The sequence below is a fragment of the Phacochoerus africanus genome, chromosome 2, assembly GCF_016906955.1.
Source record: "Phacochoerus africanus isolate WHEZ1 chromosome 2, ROS_Pafr_v1, whole genome shotgun sequence".
NCBI lineage: Eukaryota > Metazoa > Chordata > Mammalia > Artiodactyla > Suidae > Phacochoerus > Phacochoerus africanus.
In genome coordinates this window covers 211629279-211651476 of record NC_062545.1, presented here as the reverse complement: position 1 = coordinate 211651476, position 22198 = coordinate 211629279, and positions in this window count along the sequence as shown.

The window sequence follows — 22198 nt, the reverse complement described above, 5'->3', positions numbered from 1 at the left end:
CTTGCTTGCATGTACTTACAATTTCAACAACAATGCATGAACCAGTTCTCCTGAAAATAAAACAAGAAATCAGGAGATCTCTCTAATTAGCAAATTTCATGCACTGGCATAGAGAAGACACACCTATAGAAACAGTTAGAGGTTCACAGGATCAACAGCTAGACTGACTAGCAAAGTTCTTTCTGTATGTGAAGTCAGTCCATTAAAAACTAGGCAAGGTGGCTGTTTTTTCAAATACATGGATACCAATGCCAAATTCCTAGGTACACAAAGAAACAGGAGAAAACACCTCAATCAAAAGGAAAAAAATAAATTTCCAGAAACTAACCTGAAAGAAGTGAAGGTAAATGAATTAACTGAAAAATAATTCAAAATAGGGAGTTCCTATTGTGGTTCAGTGGTAACAAATCCAACTAGTACTTGGTTTGATCCCTAGCCTCGCTCAGTGGGTTAAGGATCTGGTGTTGCCATGAACTACAGTGTAGGTTGCAGACACAGCTCAAATCTGGCTGTGGCATAGGCCAGCAGCTACAGCTCCGATGTGACCCCTAACCTGAGAACTTCCATATGCCATGGGTACAGTGCTTTAAAAAAAAAAATCAAAATAACCATTATAAAGATGTTCATTTGTTTTTAATCTTTTTTCTCTTTTCTGATCCACACCCATAATTTCTACTAATCTGTCCTCCACCTCGCTTATTCGTTCTTCTGCCTCCTGTATTCTGCTGTTAGCTGCTTTCAGTGAATTTTTTATTTCAGTTATTGTATTTTGCATCTCTTCTTAAGTTTTATATCTTGTATCTCTTTGCTCAGTGTTTCCTGTGAGTTATCCATCTTTGCCTCCAGTTTATTTCCAATGTCTTGCATCATCTTCAGCATCAACAATCTAAAGTCTTTTTCCTGGAGGTTGAGAATCTCCTCATTGCTTAGCTGATTTTCTGGGGTTTTTCCTTTCTCCCTCATCTGAGTTATAGTTCTCTGTCTTTTCGTGAAAGGCTCTCATTCAGATTTGAAGGAGAAATAAAAACCTTCACAGATAAGAAAAAGCAAAGAGAATTCAGCAACATTAAAGCAGCCTTACAACAAATACTAAAGAAACTTCTCTAGGCAGAAAAGAAAAGACAGGAACAGGAAACAAAAATACCACAAATGACAAGGCTCACCAGTAAAGGTATACATATAGTAAAGATATGAAATTATCCATGCATAATTATACCACCAAAATCAGAAATCATGATAAGAGATGGGTACAAATGCAGGACACTGGAGATGCACTTGCAATTAAGAGAACAACAACTTAAAACAATCTCACATATATATAGAATCTTATATGAAAACTTCAGAATAACTGCAAACCAAAAATTTTCAATTGATACACAAAGAAAAACCAACTCAAATACAACACTAAAAATAGTCATCAAACCAACAGAGGAGAGAACAAGAGAGGAAGGAAAGAAAAAAGAACAACAAAAACAAATCCAAAGCAATTTAAAAAAATGGCAATAAGAACACACACATCAATAATTACCTTAAATGTTAATGGACTAAACGCCCTATCCAAAAGACATAGACTGACTGAATGGATACAAAAACAAGACCCATATATATGCTGTCTTCAAGAGACCCCTTCACTTCTAGGGACATATACAAATTGAAAGTGAGAGGATAGAAGAAAATATTTCATGCAAACGGGGATCAAAAGAAAGCTGGAGTAGCAATACTCATATCAGAAAAAATAGACTTTAAAATGAAGAATATTTTAAGAGACAAGGAGGGGCACTACATAATGATCAAAGGATCAATCCAAGAAGAAGATATAACAATTTTAAATACACATGCACCCAACAAAGGTTCACCACAATATATAAGGCAACTGCTAACAACCTTAAAAGGACAAAGTAATAATAACACAATAATAGTGGGGGACTTTAATGCCCCATTTACAGCAATGGACAGATCAACCAGACAGAAAAGCAATAAGGAAACACAGGCCCTGAATGAAGCATTAAACCAGATGGACTTAATAGATATTTATAGGACATTCCATCCAAAAGCAACAGAATACACATTCTTCTCAAGTGCACATAGAACATTCTCTAAGATTGATCACATCCTGGACTACAAATCCAACTTCAGTCACTTTAAGAAAATTGAAATCATATCAAGCATCTTTTCTGACCACAGCGTGATACAACTGGAAATCAAAAAGAAAAAACACAGCAAAAACCACAAACACGTGGAGACTAAACAACATGATACTAAACAACCAATGGATCACTGAAGAAATCAAAGAGGAAATTAAAAAATACCTAGAAGCAAATGACAACAAAGATACAACACTCCAAAAACTATGGGATGCAGCAAAAGCCGTCCTAAGAGGAAAGTTTATAGCAATACAAGCCCACCTCAGGAAACAAGAAACAGCTCAAATAAACAACCTAACTTTACATCTAAAGCAGCTTGAGAGAACAGGCAAGACCTAAAGTTAGCAGAAGGAAAGAAATGATAAAGATCAGAGCAGAAATCAATGAAATAGAAACAAAGAAAACCATAGAAAAGATCAATGAAACGAAAAGCTGGTTCTTTGAAAAGATCAACAAAAGTGATAAACCCTTAACCAGACTTACCAAGAAAGAAAAGAGAGAGGACTCAAACCAATAAAATTAGAAATGAAAAAGGAGTAGTAACAATGGACATCACAGAAATACAAAGGATCATAATAGACTACTACATGCAACTATATGCCAATAAAACAGAAAACCTAGAAGAAATGGACAAATTCTTAGAAAAGTACAATCTTCCAAGACTAAACCAAGATGAAGTAGGAAAGATGAACAGACCAATCACAAGCACTGAAATTGAAACTGTGATTAAAAAACTTCCAGCAAACAAAAGTCCAGGGCCAGATGGCTTCACAGGCTAATTCTATCAAACACTTAGAGAAGACCTAACACCTATCCTTCTGAAACTATTTCAAAAAATTGCAAAGGAAGGATACTCCCAAACTCATTTTATGAGGCCACCATCACCCTGATACCAAAACCAGACAAAGATTCCACAAAAAAAGAAAACTACAGGCAAATTTCACTGAAGAACATCGATGCAAAAATCCTCAACAAAATACTATCAAACTGCATCCAACAATACATTAAAAGGATTGTACATCATGATCAAGTGGGATTTATCCCAGGGATGCAAAGATTCTTCAGTATCTGCAAATCAATCAGTGTGGTACACCACATTAACAAACTGAACAATAAAAACCATATGATCCTCTCAATAGACACGGAAAAAGCCTTTGACAAAATCCAACACCCATTTCTGATAAAAACCTCTCAGAAAGTGGGCATAGAGGGAACCTACCTCAATATAATAAAGGCCATATATGACAAACCCACAGTGAACATCATTCTCAATGGTGAAAAGCTGAAAGTATCCCCACTGAGATAAGGAACAAGACAAGGATGTCTGCTCTCACCACTACTATTCAACATAGTTTTGGAAGTCCTAGCCATGGCAATCAGAGAAGTAAAAGAGATAAAAGGAATCCAAATTGGAAAGGAAGAAGTAAAACTATCCCTATTTGCAGATGACATGATACTATACCTAGAGAATCCTAAAGACTCTACCAGAAAACTGTTAGGGCTCATCCATGAATTTGGCAAAGTCACAGGATACAAAATTAATATGCAGAAATCGATGGCATTTCTATACACTAACAATGAAAGAGCAGAAAGAGAAATTAGGGAAGCAATCCTGTTTACCATAGCATCCAAAAGAATAAAATACCTAGGAGTAAACCTACCTAAAGAGCCAAAAGACCTGTACTCTGAAAACTATAAGACGTTGATGAAAGAAATCAAAGATGACACAAATAGATGGAAAGATATACCACGCTCGTGGATAGGAAGAGTCAATATTATCAAAATGACTCTACTACCTAAGGCAATATACAGATTCAATGCAATTCCTATCAAATTACCAAGGACATTTTTCACAGAACTCAAACAAAATATGTTAAAATTTGTTTGGAAGCATAAAATACGCAGAATAGCCAAAGACATCCTGAAAAAGAAAAATGAAGCTGGAGGAATCCGGCTCCCTGACTTCAGGCTATACTACAAAGCAACAGTCATCAAAACTGCATGGTACTGGCACAAAGACAGAAATATAGATCAGTGGAACAGGATAGAAAGCCCAGAATTCAACCCACACACCTACAGCCAACTCATCTATGACAAAGGAGGCAAGAATATACAATGGAGAAAAGACAGCTTGTTCAATAAGTGGTGCTGGGAAAACTGGACAGCCACATGGAAAAGAATGAAATTAGAACACTTCCTAACACCATACACAAAACTAAACTCCAAATGGATTAAAGACCAAGATATAAGACCAGACACTCTAAAACTCTTAGAGGAAAACATAGGCCAAACACTCTCTGACATAAACAACAGCAACATTTTCTTAGATCCACCTCTTAGAGTATTGACAATAAAAACAAAAATAAACAAATGGGACCTAATCAAACTTCAAAGTGTCTGCACAGCAAAGGAAACCCTAAACAAAATGAAAAGATGACCCACAGAATGGGAGAAAGTCCTTGCAAGTGAATCGACTGACAAGGGATTAATCTCCAAAATTTATAAACAACTTCCACAGCTCCATACCATAAAAACAAACAAGCCCATCCAAAAATGGTCAGAAAGTCTAAACAGACAGTTCTCCAAAGAAGACATATAGATGGCCGAGAAACACATGAAAAGATGTTCAACATCACTCATTATTAGAGAAATGCAAATCAAAACCCCTATGAGGTACCACCTTACACCAGCCAGAATAGCCATCATCCAAAAGTCTACAAACAATAAGTGCTGGAGAGGGTGTGGAGAAAAAGGAACCCTAGTACACTGTTGGTGGGATTGTAAATTGGTGCAACCACTGTGGAAAACAGTATGGAGATGCCTCAGAAAACTAAACATAGAACTACCATTTGATCCCACAATCCCACTCCTGGGCATCTATCCAGAGAAAACCACAAGTCGCAAAGACACATGTACTCTGATGTTCATTGTAGCACTATTTTCAATAGCCAAGACACTGAAACAGCCTAAATGTCCACCAACAGAGGGAGGAGTGGATCAAGAAGCTGTGGTACATATACACAATGGAATATTACTCAGCCATTAAAAGGAATGTAATACTGGCATTTTTAGCAACACAGATGGACCTAGAAATTATCATGCTAAGTGAAGTCAGCCATACAAAGAGACACCAACATCCAATGCTTTCACTTACATGTAGAATCTGAAAAAAGGACAGACTGAACTTTTGCAGAACAGATACTGACTCACAGACTTTGAAAAACTTATGGTATCCTGAGGAGACAGTTTGGGGGGGGGATGTGTTTTTGTTATGGGATAGAAATCCTGTGAAATTGGATTGTTATGATCATTATACAACTACAGATGTGATATATTTATTTGTGCAATTAAAAAAACCACCAATGAAAGCAGAAAACGCATTAATAAATAAATAAAGATGGTCAATGATCTCTAGAAAACAATGCATGAAAAAATTAGAATTTAAACAAAGAGAGAGAAAATATTTTTTAAAAAAGATTTTGGGGTTAAATAATGAAATAACTGAAATGAAAAATTTACTGGAAAATTTCAGCAACAGACTTGATCAAGCAGAAAAATAAATCAGTGAACTTCAAGATAAGTCACATGAAATTATCCAGTAACATGAGAAAAAAGGAATAAAAAAGAGTAGTAAAAGGCTAAAGAACTAATGGGATACCATCATGTGGACCAATATATATATTATGGCAGTCCCAGAAGAAGAAAAGACAGAGAAAGAAAAGGGTAGAAATACTATTTAAAGAAATAATGCTCCCAAACTTCCCAAATTCAGAGGATATGGACAGAGTTTTGAGAAGCCCAACAAATTTCAAACAGGTTCATCTCAAATAAGTCCACACCAAGCACATTATAATTAAATTGACAGAAGAGACTAAGAGAGAATTTTAAAAGCAGCAGGAGACATTTTTCCAAAGAATAAATGCAGATGGCCAATAGAGATATGAAAAAATGATCATCACTAATCATCAGGGGAATGCAATCAAAACCACAATGAGACATCACCTCACACCTGTCAGAAATGACTATCATCAAAAGAACACAAATAGCAAATGTTGGTGAGGATGTGGAAAAAAAGGGAACCCTCATATACTATTGGTGGAAATGTAAATTGGTGCAGCCACTGTGGAAAACAGTATGGAGGTCTCTCAAAAAACTAAAAATAGAACTACTATATAACCCAGAAATTTCAGTCCTGGGTATATATATGAAAAAAAAACAATGATTTGAAAAGATACATGCACCCCAATGTTCTAAGCAGCATTATGTACAATTGCCAAAATAGTGAAAGCAAACTAAGTTTTCATCAGCACATGAATGGATATAGAAGATGTAGTATATACATACATAATACTACTCAGACATAAAGGAGAATAAAATTTTGCCATTTGCAGCAACAAGAATGTAGTTTGAGGGCAGTACGCTAACTGAAATAAGTCATACAGAGAAAGATAAATACTGTATAACATGATTTATATCTGGAATATAAAAACCGCAACAAGCTAGTGAATATAATAAAAAAGAAGCAAATTAACAAATGCAGAGAACAAACTAGTACCAGTGGGGAGAAGAAGTTGGGAGGGGCACTATAGGAGTAGGGGATTAAGAAGCACAAACTATTATGCATAAAATAAGCTACAGGGATATCTTGTACAAAATGGGAAATATAGCCAATATTTTACAATAACTATAGGTAGAGTATAACCTTTAAAATGTGGATAAGTGTATTGTGCACTGTAACTTACATAATATTGTACAGCAAATATTCTTTAATTTAACATATAGAGAAAAGTACAAAATCAGCAAGAGTAAAGGAACAGATTACATACTATGGAAACTCTGTAAGATTATCAATGGATTTCACAGCAGTAACTTCGCAGGTCAGGAGATAGTGGGATGATATACTCAAAGTGTTGGGAAAAAAATCCTGCCGCTAAGAATGCTATATCTGGCAAAACTGTTCTTCAAAAATGAAGGACATTTAGTCTTTCTTAGAGGAACAAAAGCTAAGAGAAGTTGTCACAAGCAGATCTGTCTTACAAGAAATACTAGAGGCACTTCTTCAAGTTGAAATAATAAGAAATTAAACAGCAGCCATACAAGTGCATGTTAAAGTATAAAGTTTTCTGGTAAAGCTAAATCTATAGACAAAAACGGAATATTATAATACTGCAAAAGTAGTGTATAAATCACTATCAATTCAGTTACAGAAGTAGAACAAAAGTATAAAATATAACTATAAAAATACATAAATAGCTACACAGTGTATAAAAAGATGTAATTTGTAACATCAATAACATAAAATAGGTGTAGAGAAGTAAAAGTGTAGAGTTTTTTAATGCTATTGAAATTTAGGTTGTTATCAGTTTAAAATAGATGACTGTAAATATAAGATGTTTTATTTAAGACTTCTAGTTATCACAAAGAAAATACCTATAGAAAACACAAAAGAAAATGAGTATGGAATCAAATCATAATACTATAAGATGAAAGAAAAAAAATCAATCAAGGCCAGAGGACAAGATGGCGGAGGAGTAGGGGGACACGCTCGCCCTCTCCCACAAACACAACAAAAAAAAGCACATCTATAGAATAAATGACTCGCACAGAACAGTAACCAATCGCTGGCAGAAGAATCTAAACTCCAATAACGGCAAGAAGTTTGTGACATTACTGGGCAGAACGGGAGAAAAGAGGAGAGTGAGAGAAGGTGAATCCGAGCAGGACGGGCGCTCCCGAAAGGGAACTGTGGAGGAGAAAGGGATCCCGCACCCTGGAAAGTCACCTACATGGGGGAAAGATCAAACGAACCGGAGGAATCTCCAGATGCAGAGAAGAGTGTAGCAGTAAGTTGGAGTACGGAAAAGCCGATCAAGAACCGAACAGACCATCTGAACTACGGGCACAGTCACCAAAAATTGAGACGCCTGGGTGGGGGCTGGGCACTGAGTCCTCGGCTCCAGAGGTTAGTCCCTGGGCTGGAGGGGCGGGGCAGAGCGGAAACTGCTTGGGAGGTCTAGAAACCATTTGACGGGGCAGAGACTGCCTGGGAGACTAGAAAACAAAGCTGTTGCAGAGGAAGGGAGCAATACTCTAGGGGTGGGGAAGTGGAAAGCCGCGTCAGAGGGAACCTGGGAGAAGAGCCTGGTCTGTGCCTGTGCTGGGGAGGGGAGAGAAGAAGGGGTGGGTCCCCATAAAATACCCCCCACGCCACAGCAAGCTTACAGGCCTGCTAGCTAGCTGAAAGCTGTGCTTCCCAGTACATCCCCTCCCCCCACCCCCACCACCCCCTGCACTCTCGCCGAACCTGGGGCTGCCTGCCATCCAGGAGGGCTGGCCTCAACAATTGCCTGAAGCCTACCACCATGGGGGCTGTCCCTGCACAGGCCTGCTTGCTCTTTGGAGGGGCTACACTTCCGCAGAGTAGCACCAAACACCACCAGCCCCCGAGAAAAGGCCTGCAGCCCAGAAAAGCTAGAACAAGCTTAGCCAGGCAGTGAATAGATCTGCCTAATTCCCGGACGGTTTTTCTGAGTCCGGCTGCCCTGGGGAGGAGCCTCTTCGGTTTCCAGCAGCCCTGCTACCCGCCCAAACCCCCAGAGGATGCCCTAGTGGATCAGCTGCATAGGACTGCCAGCTCTAGGCAGGACCCCCTGCAGCCCAGAAAACTGCAACAACACTGGCTGAGTTGGGAAAAGATCTCAGACGGTCTTTCTGAGTCAGGCTGCCCAGGGAGGAGCCTCTTCGGTTTCTAGTGGCCCTGCTACCCGCCCAAGCCCCTAGGGGGTGCCCCACTCCCGTGGAATAGTTGCTCAGCACCACCAGCCCCCTAGAAGAGCCCCTGCAGCCCAGAAAAGCTGCAACAAGCTCGGCCAGACTGTGAAAAGATCTGCCTACATTCGCAGGCCAGCCTTCTGAGTTGGGCTGCCCTAGGGAAGAGCCTCTCAGGTTCTCAGTGACCCAGATAGCTGCTCCAGCCCCCTGGGGGTGCTGCACTCCTGAGGAACAGCTGCCCAACACCGCCATCCCCCTGCAAGAGCCCCACAGCCTAAAAACACCTGAGCAAGCTCTGCATGACCAAGTGAAATCTGCTCCCATCGTGGTGTGGACCTCCCAGTCCTGTCTGCCCTCAGGAAGCCCTCCTTTGCTTCAAAGAAACACTGTTAGCCCCATCAACACTCCAGAAAAGCCACACTGCCTCAAAAAAGATTGACCAACAACGCCAGCCCTCAGGAAATATTCCACGGCAGTGACAAGGCAAACACTGCCCGGCCACGGAGAGTACAACTCCCTCAGGACAAAGAAAACAACAAGCAAGATGAAGAAGCTGAGAAACCACCCCCAGTAAAACCAACAGGAGAACTCACCTAAAGCAGTCTACAATGAAACAGATCTCGGCAGTCTGACAGACCTGGAGTTCAAAAGAGAAATAGTGAAAATACTGAAGGAATTAAGAGAAGATATGAACAGTAATGCAGATACCCTCAGAAAGGAACTAGAAAATATAAGGAGGAGCCAAGAAAAACTAGAACATTCATTTGCAGAGATGCAAACTGAACTAAGGGCAGTAAAAACCAGAATGAATCATGCAGAAGAACGAATCAGTGATATGGAAGATAGAATAATGGAAATCACTCAATCTGGTCGACAGACAGAAAACCGAATCAAAAAACAGGAAAGCAATATAAGAGACCTATGGGATAATATAAAGTGGGCCAATCTACACATAACAGGAATTCCAGAAGGAGTAGAAAAAGATAAAGGGATGGAAAATATATTTGAAGAAGTTATTGATGGAAACTTCCCAAATCTAAAGGATGCTGGGTTCAAGATACAAGAAGCACAGAGGGCCCCCAACAAACTGAACCCAAACAGACCCACACCAAGTCACATCTTAATAAAAATGGCAAAGTTAGTGATAAAGAGAGGATCCTAAAGGCAGGCAAGAGAAAAACAGAATGTTACCTACAAGGGAACCCCCATAAGAATATCAGCTGACTTCTCTACAGAAACACTACAGGCCAGGAGGGAATGGCAAGAGATATTTAAAGTGCTAAAAGGAAAAAAATCTGCAACCTAGAATACTCTATCCAGCAAGAATATCATTTAAAAATAGAAGGGGAAATAAAAATTTTTCCAACAAACAAAAACTTAAAGAATACTGCAACACAAAACCCAGGTTAAAGGAAATATTGAAAAGGGCTTCTCTAAACCTAAAAGAAAGGAAGGAAAGGGAAGAAAAAAAGAAAAAGAAAGAAAAAAAGAAGGAAGAGGAAGAACTAGGACTGAGGCAAAGAACCACAATCAGAGAGCAGTCACTCAAATAAGCCAGCATACAGATTTAATCATGAACATGCTTCAAACAAAATAAAATTAAAAAGAAAACAATAAAAAGAGTCATCAAAACCATAAAATGTGGGCAAGGGATGTTAGGAAGGTAAATAACCCTTTTTGTTTGTTTGTTTGTATGTTTCTCTTCTTAATTTTAATACAGTAATGAAGTGTTTGAACTTACAGGACCATCAGGCTAAAACACACAATTATGGGGAAGGGTTAGCATACTTAAAAAACAGGGCAACCACAAGCCAAAACCAAATATTGGCATTTGCAAACAATGAAAAAAAAAATACACTCAAGCAGATAATAACAGGAGACCATCCAACAAAAAAAAAAAAAAAAGAAAAAAGAAAGGAAGAATGGAGAACCATAGAATCAACTGGAACACGAGGTTCAAATGGCAATAAATAATCATCTTTCAATTATCACCTTAAATGTCAATGGACTGAACGCCCCAGTCAAACACACAGAGTGGCTGAGTGGATAAAAGGCAAAAAACCTTCAATATGCTGCCTACAAGAAACTCACCTTAGGACAAAAGATACGTATAGATTGAAAGTGAAAGGGTGGGGAAAAATATTTCACGCCAATAGACATGACAGAAAAGCAGGAGTCGCAATGCTCATATCAGACAAAATAGACTTTAAAACAAAAGACATAAAGAAAGACAAAGAAGGACACTACTTAATGATTAAGGGATCCATCCAAGGAGAGGATGTTACTATCGTCAACATATATGCCCCAAATACAGGAGCACCCAGATACATACAACAAATATTAACAGACATAAAGGGAGATATTGATGAGAATACAATCATAGTAGGAGACCTTAATACCCCCCTCACATCAATGGACAGATCCTCTAGACAGAAAACCAATAAAGCAACAGAGATCCTAAAGGAAACAATAGAAACGGTAGACTTCATTGATATCTTCAGGACACGACATCCAAAAAAAGCAGAATACACATTCTTCTCAAATGCTCATGGAACATTCTCAAGAATCGACCACATCTTGGGACACAAAGCTAATCTCAATAAATTTAGGAGCATAGAAATTATCTCAAGTATCTTCTCTGACCACAATGCCATGAGATTAGAAATCAACCATGGGAAAAGGAAAGAGAAAAAACCTACTACATGGAGACTAAACAACATGCTACTAAAAAACCAATGGGTCAATGAGGAAATCAAGAAGGAAATTAAAAACTACCTTGAAACAAATGAGAATGAAGACACAACCGCTCAAAATCTATGGGATGCTGCGAAAGCAGTGCTCAGAGGGAAATTTATAGCAATACAGGCCTTTCTCAAAAAAGAAGAAAGATCCCAAATGGACAACTTAACCCTCCACCTAAATGAATTAGAAAAAGAAGAACAAAAAAGTCCTAAAGTCAAAGGAAATTATAAAGATCAAAGAAGAAATCCATAAAATAGAGACTCAAAAACCAATAGAGAAAATTAATAAAACCAAGAGCTGGTTCTTTGAAAAGGTCAACAAAATTGACAAACCCCTGGCCAGACTCACTAAAAAGAGGAGAGGAAGAACCCAAATAACAAAAATTATAAATGGAAAAGGAGAAATCCCAATGGATACAGCAGAAATACAAAAAACCATAAGAGAATACTATGAACAACTATATGGCAACAAGTTTGACAATCTGGAAGAAATGGACAATTTTCTAGAATCTTACAGCCTGCCAAAACTGAATCAAGTGGAAACAGACCAACTGAACAGACCAATCACTAGAAATGAAATGGAAGAGGTCATAAAATCACTCCCTACAAATAAAAGTCCAGGACCAGATGGCTTCACAGGTGAATTTTATCAAACATATAAAGAGGAACTGGTGCCCATCCTCCTTAAACTCTTTCAAAAGGTTGAAGAAGAAGGAATACTCCCAAAGACATTCTATGATGCCACCATCACCCTCATTCCAAAACCAGACAGAGATACCACCAAAAAAAGAAAACTATCGCCCAATATCATTGATGAATACAGATGCAAAAATTCTCAACAACATCTTAGCCAACCGAATCCAACAACACATCAAAAAAATTACACACAATGAGCAGGTTGGGTTCATCCCAGGTTCACAAGGATGGTTCAACATATGCAAATCAATCAGCATCATACACCACATTAACAAAAAAAAAAGTCAAAAATCATATGATCGTCTCAATAGACGCAGAAAAAGCATTTGACAAAGTCCAACATCCATTCATGATCAAGACCCTCGCCAAAGTGGGTATAGAAGGAACATTCCTGAATATAATCAAAGCCATTGATGAGAAACCCACAGCAAATATAATCCTCAATGGGGAAAAACTGAAAGCCTTCTCCCTCAAATCTGGAACAAGACAGGGATGCCCACTCTCACCACTGCTCTTCAACATAGGTTTGGAAGTCCTAGCCACAGCAATTAGACAAACCAAAGAAATCAAAGGCATCCATATAGGAAGAGAAGAGATCAAACTGTCACTGTATGCAGATGACATGATACTATACATAGAAAACCCTAAGGACTCAACCCCAAAACTCCTTGAACTGATTCATAAATTCAGCAAAGTAGCAGGATATAAGATCAACATTCAGAAGTCAGTTGCATTTCTGTATACCAGAAATGAAATATTAGAAAAGGAATACAAAAATATGATACCTTTTAAAACTGCACCTCACAAAATCAAATACCTCGGAATACACCTGACCAAGGAGGTAAAGGACCTATATGCCAAGAACTATAAAACTTTAATCAAAGAAATCAACGAAGATGTAAAGAAATGGAAAGATATTCCATGTTCCTGGATTGGGAAAATCAATATGTAAAAATGGCCATCCTACCCAAAACAATCTACAGATTCCATGCAATCCCTATCAAATTACCCAGGACATTTTTCACAGAACTAGAACAAACAATCCAAACATTTAGATGGAACCACAAAAGACCCAGAATCGCCAAAGCAATCCTGAGAAACAAAAACCAAGCAGGAGGCATAACTCTCCCAGACTTCAAGAAATACTACAAAGCCACAGTCATCCAAATAGTGTGGTATCACTGGGATACCAGTGGGATCAAAACAGACAGACAGACCAATGGAACAGAATAGAGAACCCGGAAATAAACCCTGACACCTATGGTCAATTAATCTTTGACAAGGGAGGCAAGAACATCAAATGGGAAAAAGACAGTCTATTCAGCAAGCATTGCTGGGAAACCTGGACAGCTGCATGCAAAGCAATGAAACTAGAACACACCCTCACACCATGCACAAAATAAACTCCAAATGGCTGAAAGACTTAAATATATGACAGGACACCATCAAACTCCTAGATGAAAACAGAGGCAAAACACTCAATGACATCAACCTCATGAATATTTTCTCAGGTCAGTCTCCCAAAGCAATAGAAATGAGAGCAAAAATAAACCCATGGGACCTCATCAAACTGAAAAGCTTTTGCACAGCACAGGAAACCAAAAAGAAAACAAAAAGACAACTTACAGAATGGGAGAAAATAGTTTCAAAGGATGCAACCGACAAGGGCTTAATCTCTAGAATATATCAACAACTTATACAACCCAACAGCAAAAAAACCAATCAATCAATGGAAAAATGGGCAAAAGACCTGAATAGACTGTTCTCCAAAGAAGATATACAGATGGCTAACAAACACATGAAAAAATGCTCTACATCGCTGATTATAAGAGAAATGCAAATCAAAACTACCATGAGATATCACCTCACACCAGTCAGAATGGCCATCATTAATAAATCCACAAATAACAAGTGCTGGAGGGGCTGTGGAGAAAAGGGAACCCTCCTGCACTGTTGGTGGGAATGTCAACTGGTACAGCCACTATGGAGAACAGTTTGGAGATACCTTCGAAATCTATCCATAGAACTTCCATATGACCCCACAATCCCACTCTTGGGCATCTATCTGGACAAAACTCTACTTAAAAGAGACATGTGCACCCGCATGTTCATTGCAGCACTATTCACAATAGCCAAGACATGGAAACAACCCAAATGTCCGTCGACAGAGGATTGGATTGGGAAGAGATGGTATATATACACAATGGAATACTACTCAGCCATAAAAAAGAATGACATAATGCCATTTGCAGCAACATGGATGGAGCTAGAGAATCTCATACTGAGTGAAATGAGCCAGAAAGACAAAGACAAATACCATAGGATATCACTTATAACTGGAATCTAATATCCAGCACAAATGAACATCTCCTCAGAAAAGAAGATCATGGACTTGGAGAAGAGACTTGTGGCTGCCTGATGGGAGGGGGAGGAAGTGGGAGGGATTGGGAGCTTGGGCTTATCAGACACAACTTAGAATAGATGTACAAGGAGATCCTGCTGAATAGCATTGAGAACTTTGTCTAGATACTCATGTTGCAACAGAAGAAAGGCTGGGGGAAAAATGTAATTGTAATGTATACATGTAAGGATAACCTGACCCCCTTGCTGTACAGTGGGAAAATAAAAAAATAAAAAATTAAAAAAAAATCAATCAAGCCCAAATGAAGACAGCAAGAAGGGCAAAGAGGAACAAAAGAACTTTAAGACAATAATTTCTTTAAATTTAAATGGATTAAACTCCATTTAAAGTTTGGATTTTAAAACAAATAAAAAACCCAAGATCCAATTATGCATTGTTTACCTAAGACTTAATTTAGACTTAAGAACATATAAACGCTGAAAGTGAAAGGACAGAAAAAATTGCCTGCAAATTGTAACCCAAACAGGGAATATGTGGCCATACCTAAATCAGACAAAAGAGACTAAATCAAAAATTGCCACGAATAATAAAGGAGGACATTATATAATGACAAAAGGGCCAGTTCACCTGGGGCGATAGTATAAATACATATACACCCAACAACAAAAACTTAAATTTATAAAGTAAACATTGACAGAACTGAAGGGAGAGCAACACAGTAATAGGAAATTTTGACAACCCATTTTCTAATGGGTAGAACATCCAGACAGCAGATCAGCTAGATAAGAGCACAGACTAAATAGTCCTAACAGAAAAATACAGAAGATTCCACCCAACAGCAACAGAAAACATATTTTCTCAAGGCACACAAAACATTCTGTAGGATAGATTACATGTTGGGTCACAATAAAAGTCACATCATATATAAGAAGACTGATATCATGCCAACTATTTTTCCTGACCAGAATGTAATAAAACTGGAAATCAACAGCATACAAAATACTAGGAAATTCATAAATATGTGGAAATTAAAACATGCCTTTGAACAACCAGTGGGTAAAAGAAGAAATCATAAGGAAAATTAGAAGAAAATACCTTGAAATAAATAAAACAAACATAAAGCATCAAACAAGAGATGCAGAATATTTCATAGCATTACACACCTACATTAAAAATGAAGAAAGATCTTGGAATTCCCATCGTGGCTCAGCAGAAATAAATCTGACTGGTATCCATGAGGACACAGGTTCAATCCCTAGCTTCGCTCAGTGGGTTAAGAATCTGAGGTTGCCGTGAGCTATAGTGTAGGTTGCAGACATGGCTCCAATCTGGCATTGCTCTGCCATGAGCTGTAGTGTAGGTCACAGACATGGCTCCAGCCGGTGTTGCTGTGCCTGTGGCACAGGCCAGCACTGCAGCTCCAATTTGACCCCTAGCCTGGGAAGCTCCATATGCTATGGGTGCGGCCCTAAAAATACAAAAAAATAAAGTGAAGAAAGATATTAATTAAACAACCGAACTTTATACCTCAAGGAACTAGAGGAAGAAATAAACTAACTCCAAAATTAGCAGAATGAAGAAGTAATAAAATTAGAGTAGAAATAAAATAGGATATAGAAAAATTAAATGAAACTAAGGGTTGATTTTTTTAAAAGATCGACAAAATGGGCATTTTCAAGCTACCTAAAAAAAGATTCAAATAAATAAAATTAGATATGAAGTAGGAGAAATTACAACTGATGCCACAAACATAAAGATTTATAACAGACTACCATGAACAATTATACACCAATAAATTGGATAACCTAGAAAAAATAACTTCCTAGAATGATACAACCTACTAATACTGAACCATGAAGAAACAGGAAATCTGAGCAGAACTGTAATTAATATTGGAGTTAAATCAGAAATCGGAAACATCCTAACAAGGAAAAGTCCAAGGGCAAATGGTTTCACTGGTGAATTCTATGAAACATTTAAAGAAAAATTAATACCAAACTTTCCCAAACTTTTTCCAAAAATGTAGAAAAGGAAAACATTTTCAAACTCACTTTATGAGACCAGAATTACCTTGATACCAAAGCAAAAAAAAAAAAAAAAAACACTCTAAGAAAACAACAAGCTGATATCCCTGATGAATACAGATGCAAAATTTTTCAAGGAAATACTAGCAAACTGGGAGTTCCCATTGTGGCTCAGCGGTTAACAAATCCAACTAGGAACCATGAGGTTGCCGGTTCGATCCCTGGCCTTGCTCAGTTGATTAGGGATCCGGCGTTGCCGTGAGCTGTGGTTTAGGTCGCAGACGCGGCTCAGATCCCATGTTGTTGTGGCTCTGGCGTAGGCCTGTGGCTACAGCTCTGATTCGACCCCAGACTGGGAACCTCCATATGCCGCAGGAGCTGCCCAAGAAATTGCAAAAAAAAAAAAAAAAAGAAAGAAAAGAAAGAAAATACTAGCAAACTGAACTGAAAAGCACATTAAAAGGATCAAATGTCATTACCAATTAGGATTTGTATTAGGAATACAAGGGTAGTTCGACATATGAAAATCAATCAATGTGACATAATACATTAACTCAACAAAAGGTGAAACTCACATGTTTACCTCCATAGATGGATGCAGAAAAAATATTTCATAAAATTCAACACCCTTTTATGATGAAAACTTTCACAACTAGGAAAAGAAATGAAAACAACATAATAAAGAATATGAAAGTGAAGCTCACAGCTATCACATTCAAAATATAAATGCTTTTCATGTAAGATAAGGAACAAAGTGGAAATGAATGTTTTTGCCACTTCAATTCAACATGTTATTGGAAATTCTCATCACATCAATTAAACAAGAAAAAGAAATGTAAAGCATGCAAAGAGAAAGGAAGAAGTAAAATTATTTCTGGTTGCAGATCTTATATGTAGAAAACCCTAAAGATTCTATACCCCCCCCCACACACACACACACCCACACAAACTGTTAGAACTAAGAAATGAATTAAATGAGGTTGCAGCATACAAAATCAAAATTAAAAAATCTGGAAGTTCCTGTCGTGGCTCAGTGGAAACGAGTGTGACTAGTATGGATGCAGGTTTGATCCATGGCCTTGCTCAGTAGGTTAAGGATCTGACGTTGCTGTGAGCTGTAGTGTAGGTCACAGACATGGCTCAGATCTGGCGTTGCTGTGGCTGTGCAAGTGGCTACAGCTCTGATTCGACCCCTAGCCTGGGACCTTCCATATGCCACGAGTGTAGCTCTTCAAACAAGCAAACAAACAAACAAAAAACTATATGCTAAGAGAAAATTGAAAAGTAAATTAAAAAATTAATCCCATTTACAAAAGCCTTAAAAAGAATAAAAGTTTATTCTTATATAAACTTAACTAAAGCGATGAAATACTTGTTCACTGAAAACTCTAAAACATGACTAAAAGAAATTAAAGAGAACACAAAGAGAAATATATCCCATATTCATGGAATTGTTAAGATGTCCATCCTACCCAACCCAAAGCAATCTACAGACTCAGCACAATCGCTAACAAAAACCCCATGATATTTTTCTATAGAAACAGAAAAGAAATCTTAAAATTCATATTAAACCATAAGGATCCTGAATACCTAAAACAATCTTGAAAGGAAGAAGAACAAATTTGGAGGCCTCACATTTCCTGATTTCAAAACATATTATAAAACTGCATAATCAAAACTATGTGTCAGTGGCTTAAAAACAGACCTACCAGACCAATAGAACAAAATAGAGAGCCCTGAAATAAACCCACCTATATATCAACTCGTCCTCAATAAGAGTGTCAAGAATACACAATAGGGGAAGTACAGTATTTTAAACAAACTGTGCTGGAAAAGCTGTATATCCAAATATAAGGTAGTGAAATAAACCCCTATCTTATACTATACACAAACATCAACTCAAAATGGATTAAAAACTAAAATATGAAACTTCAAACTAAAATTCCTAGAAGAAAACATGAGACATTGACATTGGTCTTGGCAAAGATTTCTTGAATAGGATACCAAAAGCAAAGGTAGCAAAAGCAAAAATAGATAAACGGGACTACAGTAAATTAAAATGTTTCTTCCCAGCAGATACTCAACAGAATGAAAGGCAAACTTCCAAACTACATACCTTAATATGGTCTATACATACATACATACATACATACATATGTATAAAATAACATACCATGTTTTGGCACCGATGTGCACTGTTAGAAAGACTGTAAAATGGTACACTGTTACAGAAAATTAGTATAGAGTTTCCTTAGAAATGTAAAATAGAACTACACTTGATTCAACAATCCCACTTGTGTGTAATTATCCAAAATAACTGATTTAGGATCTCAAAGAGGTGTCTGTACCCCCATATGCAAGTATTAATCACAACAGTCAAGAGGTAGAAGCAAACTAAGTGTCTGTGGACAGGATAATGGATAAAGAATATGTGATATATACATAAATGTAGTATTATTCCAACATACAAAAGAAAGAAATCTTGTCATGTGCCACAGGATGAATTAACCATAAGGACATTACACTAAGTGAAATAAGACATTCACAAAAGAACAGATTATCCACTTATACAAGTATGTAAAGTAGTCAAACTCATCCAAGCAGAAGAAGGTAGGAAGGTGGTTGTAGGGGCTCTGGGGAGGGGAAAAAGAGAATTGCTCATGGGATATAAAGTTTCAGCCATGCAAAAGAAAAAAACGCTAGCGATCTTTTATACAACATTGTGGTTACAGCAAACAATACTGTGCTGAACAATTAAGCAACTTAAAAGAGATTTTATGTTACGTGTTTTTTAAAAAGGTTTTATAACAATAATTTTAAAACTTTTTTAAAAAGCTGGTGGTGCTCTTCTCTCCACTCTGAATTCCAAAGACAACGTCTATTCCATTCTACCTGGTGTCTCATTACTGTTTTACTATACTTTCATTTCATAAATATTGACCGAGCTCTCTGAGTACCTTGTTTCTGTTATCTCTCTTATTACCTAGTTCGGGTCTTTGAACACAGAAAACACTCAACACATACTTGTTGAATAAACACATTTACACATTTGTAAAAAAAAAAAAAATCTAGTAAAAATTTTCCAAATATTATATACAGGCTCGTTAATTTTTAGAATTTACTTGAAAGGCTAATTTTCAGAACTCTACTAAGGCTATAAATCCAGTAGGAATTCAAAGATGGTAGCATCATTACTGAGAAAATTATTTGAGGAAAGACTTAAGGGAGGATGTTGGTCATCATTCCTTCATGCACCACACATAGGAACTATTAGATGCCATGAGGATGAACAGAGGTTCACCATCCAAGGAGTAGTCAGAATATATATAATAAGTGGCCCCCCAAAAATCAATAAAGTGGTTAAAGATACAGCAAGATTAGAGCAACTGGCAACTATCAATACCTTTGGGGGTCACCAAAGGCTTTACATCTATACATGTTGAGTTTTAAAGAAACAGTGTATATTCAAAAGGTAAGAGAAGGGCGTTCTGGGCAGAGGAAGTAGCAGGTACAAAGGTGAGAAAATACGAAAAAAAAAAAAAACTGTCTGAGGGCATCTGTAAAAAGTTCAGAAGGTCTGGAGTATAAGACTTCTTTATAAGTACGAGTATAAGTAGGAGACCCATGCATAAGTAGGAGAGTAACACAGAACATAGTGTAATCAAATTGAGGAGGACTTTTAAGGTCCAAGTTAAGCTATTCATTAGAAGTAAGGAGAAAGCTATGTCAGAATTTTCCCCATCTCCTCTCCAATATCAACTAAATGCAAGGATTAAAAACAATAACATTGAGATGCTGCTAATAGTATATCCATGACCTAGATAAAAGCATGTGAAAATTATATCCGCTTGTTAGGGTCTAGGCAATGCATTTGATTTCCTTAAGCAGAATTAATTTCTGTCTCTGTGTATTTCAGAACACTTTTTACTAGTTATAATATTGATCACCTTTGACTACATACTCTACACATATTTAAGTAAAATGTACTAATTCCTCCAACTGCCCAATGGCATTTTTAGCCCCTTGCTTATTTCTGTATCTACCACAGAGTTTGAATCAATTGAATGGCACCAAGTGGAACTGAGATAAAGTATTATTTCTTTCTCATAAATATTTTAATCTTTGATCTTCTTGAATAAATGCATGAATAAAAGTTATCTTTCACAATATGGCTAACTTACACACATACACACACAAAACCCACCGTGTTTGGTTACTGACACCTAAACTTTTGTTTTTCTTAGACTTGAGTCAGCAGAAATATGAAACCTGGTAAGACTGGCTGTATTTCCAGCTTCTGTGACCCTTATTTATTCATCAAACTGTCATGAACTTTGGCCCAGCTAAGCTTTTTTGCAGCCCGTGTATCTGTGTACCATTCAACTGCATGAAATAAATACTCCTTATTCTAAAGAATCAGTCTACAGATATTTTGGGGGCATTGAAAGAAGAGGCCAGTCAGCATATACATTTTTGTTTCTACATAGAATGACCAGGTGATTTTTTTCAAGGTCATCTCAGCTCTAAGTACTAGCCCAGATAGGAAGCACCTAATCTTTACAGAACTACTGGGTATGTTTTTCTTTGCTTATCACAGGGTCAATGATAGAATAAACCTCAAAGAAGTGTGTACCAAGCTACCCAAAGCCTCGGTGCAAAAGAAAAGAAATTTCTAAGATTTTAAATGTTAAGGGAACACAATAGTTTCATGAAGCAAACCACAAGTCAGGCTTTAGAGGGAATTTGGGAATTGAAGAGTAAAGGACAAAAATTTTCACCTACGTTTGCTAGAATTTTGATTTCCTTTTTCATAATTCCTGTATCACACATCCCCTATTAGAGATGTTTAGGTGAATTTACCCTACTGTAGTCAAAAATCATTTTAGGTTTCTTTTTTCAAGTACTGAATTTAAAAAGATATAAAGACTGTAATTGAGTATCTACACAGCTCAAGACAGTTACTTTTATAGATATTTATACTAAGCTCTTGATAATCATCTATCAATTTCATGCCATTATCTTATGATGTGGTAACAAACATGTTAATTTAGTTAATGACACTTTCATTTCCTAAGGAAGCTAATATGATTTCTTCAAGTATTCAATGCTTGAAATGCTTAAGCTCTGGAAAAATTTTATCAACATAGTCAGTGTTATCATCCTTAACTAATTTTAGAAAGAACCAATAGCTTAAATTGAAGGTCATTTAACTACATGGTAAAAGGCAGAATCAAAGGAGAGAGAGGCTGTCTCGAGTAAAAGTTTCGGATTCCTCAGTTACAAAATATTTAAAAGGAGTCTTTTTTAAATCTCTGAAGCTTGTCTGTTTACTTGTGATAAGATATATGAATATTTTTTGAAAAAGGATATGCTTCTATCATCCATCTGCTACCAGGAAATTCAATATAATTTACCTTTTAATTGTATCCACTAATTTTTAAGATTAAAGGTGAAATTAAG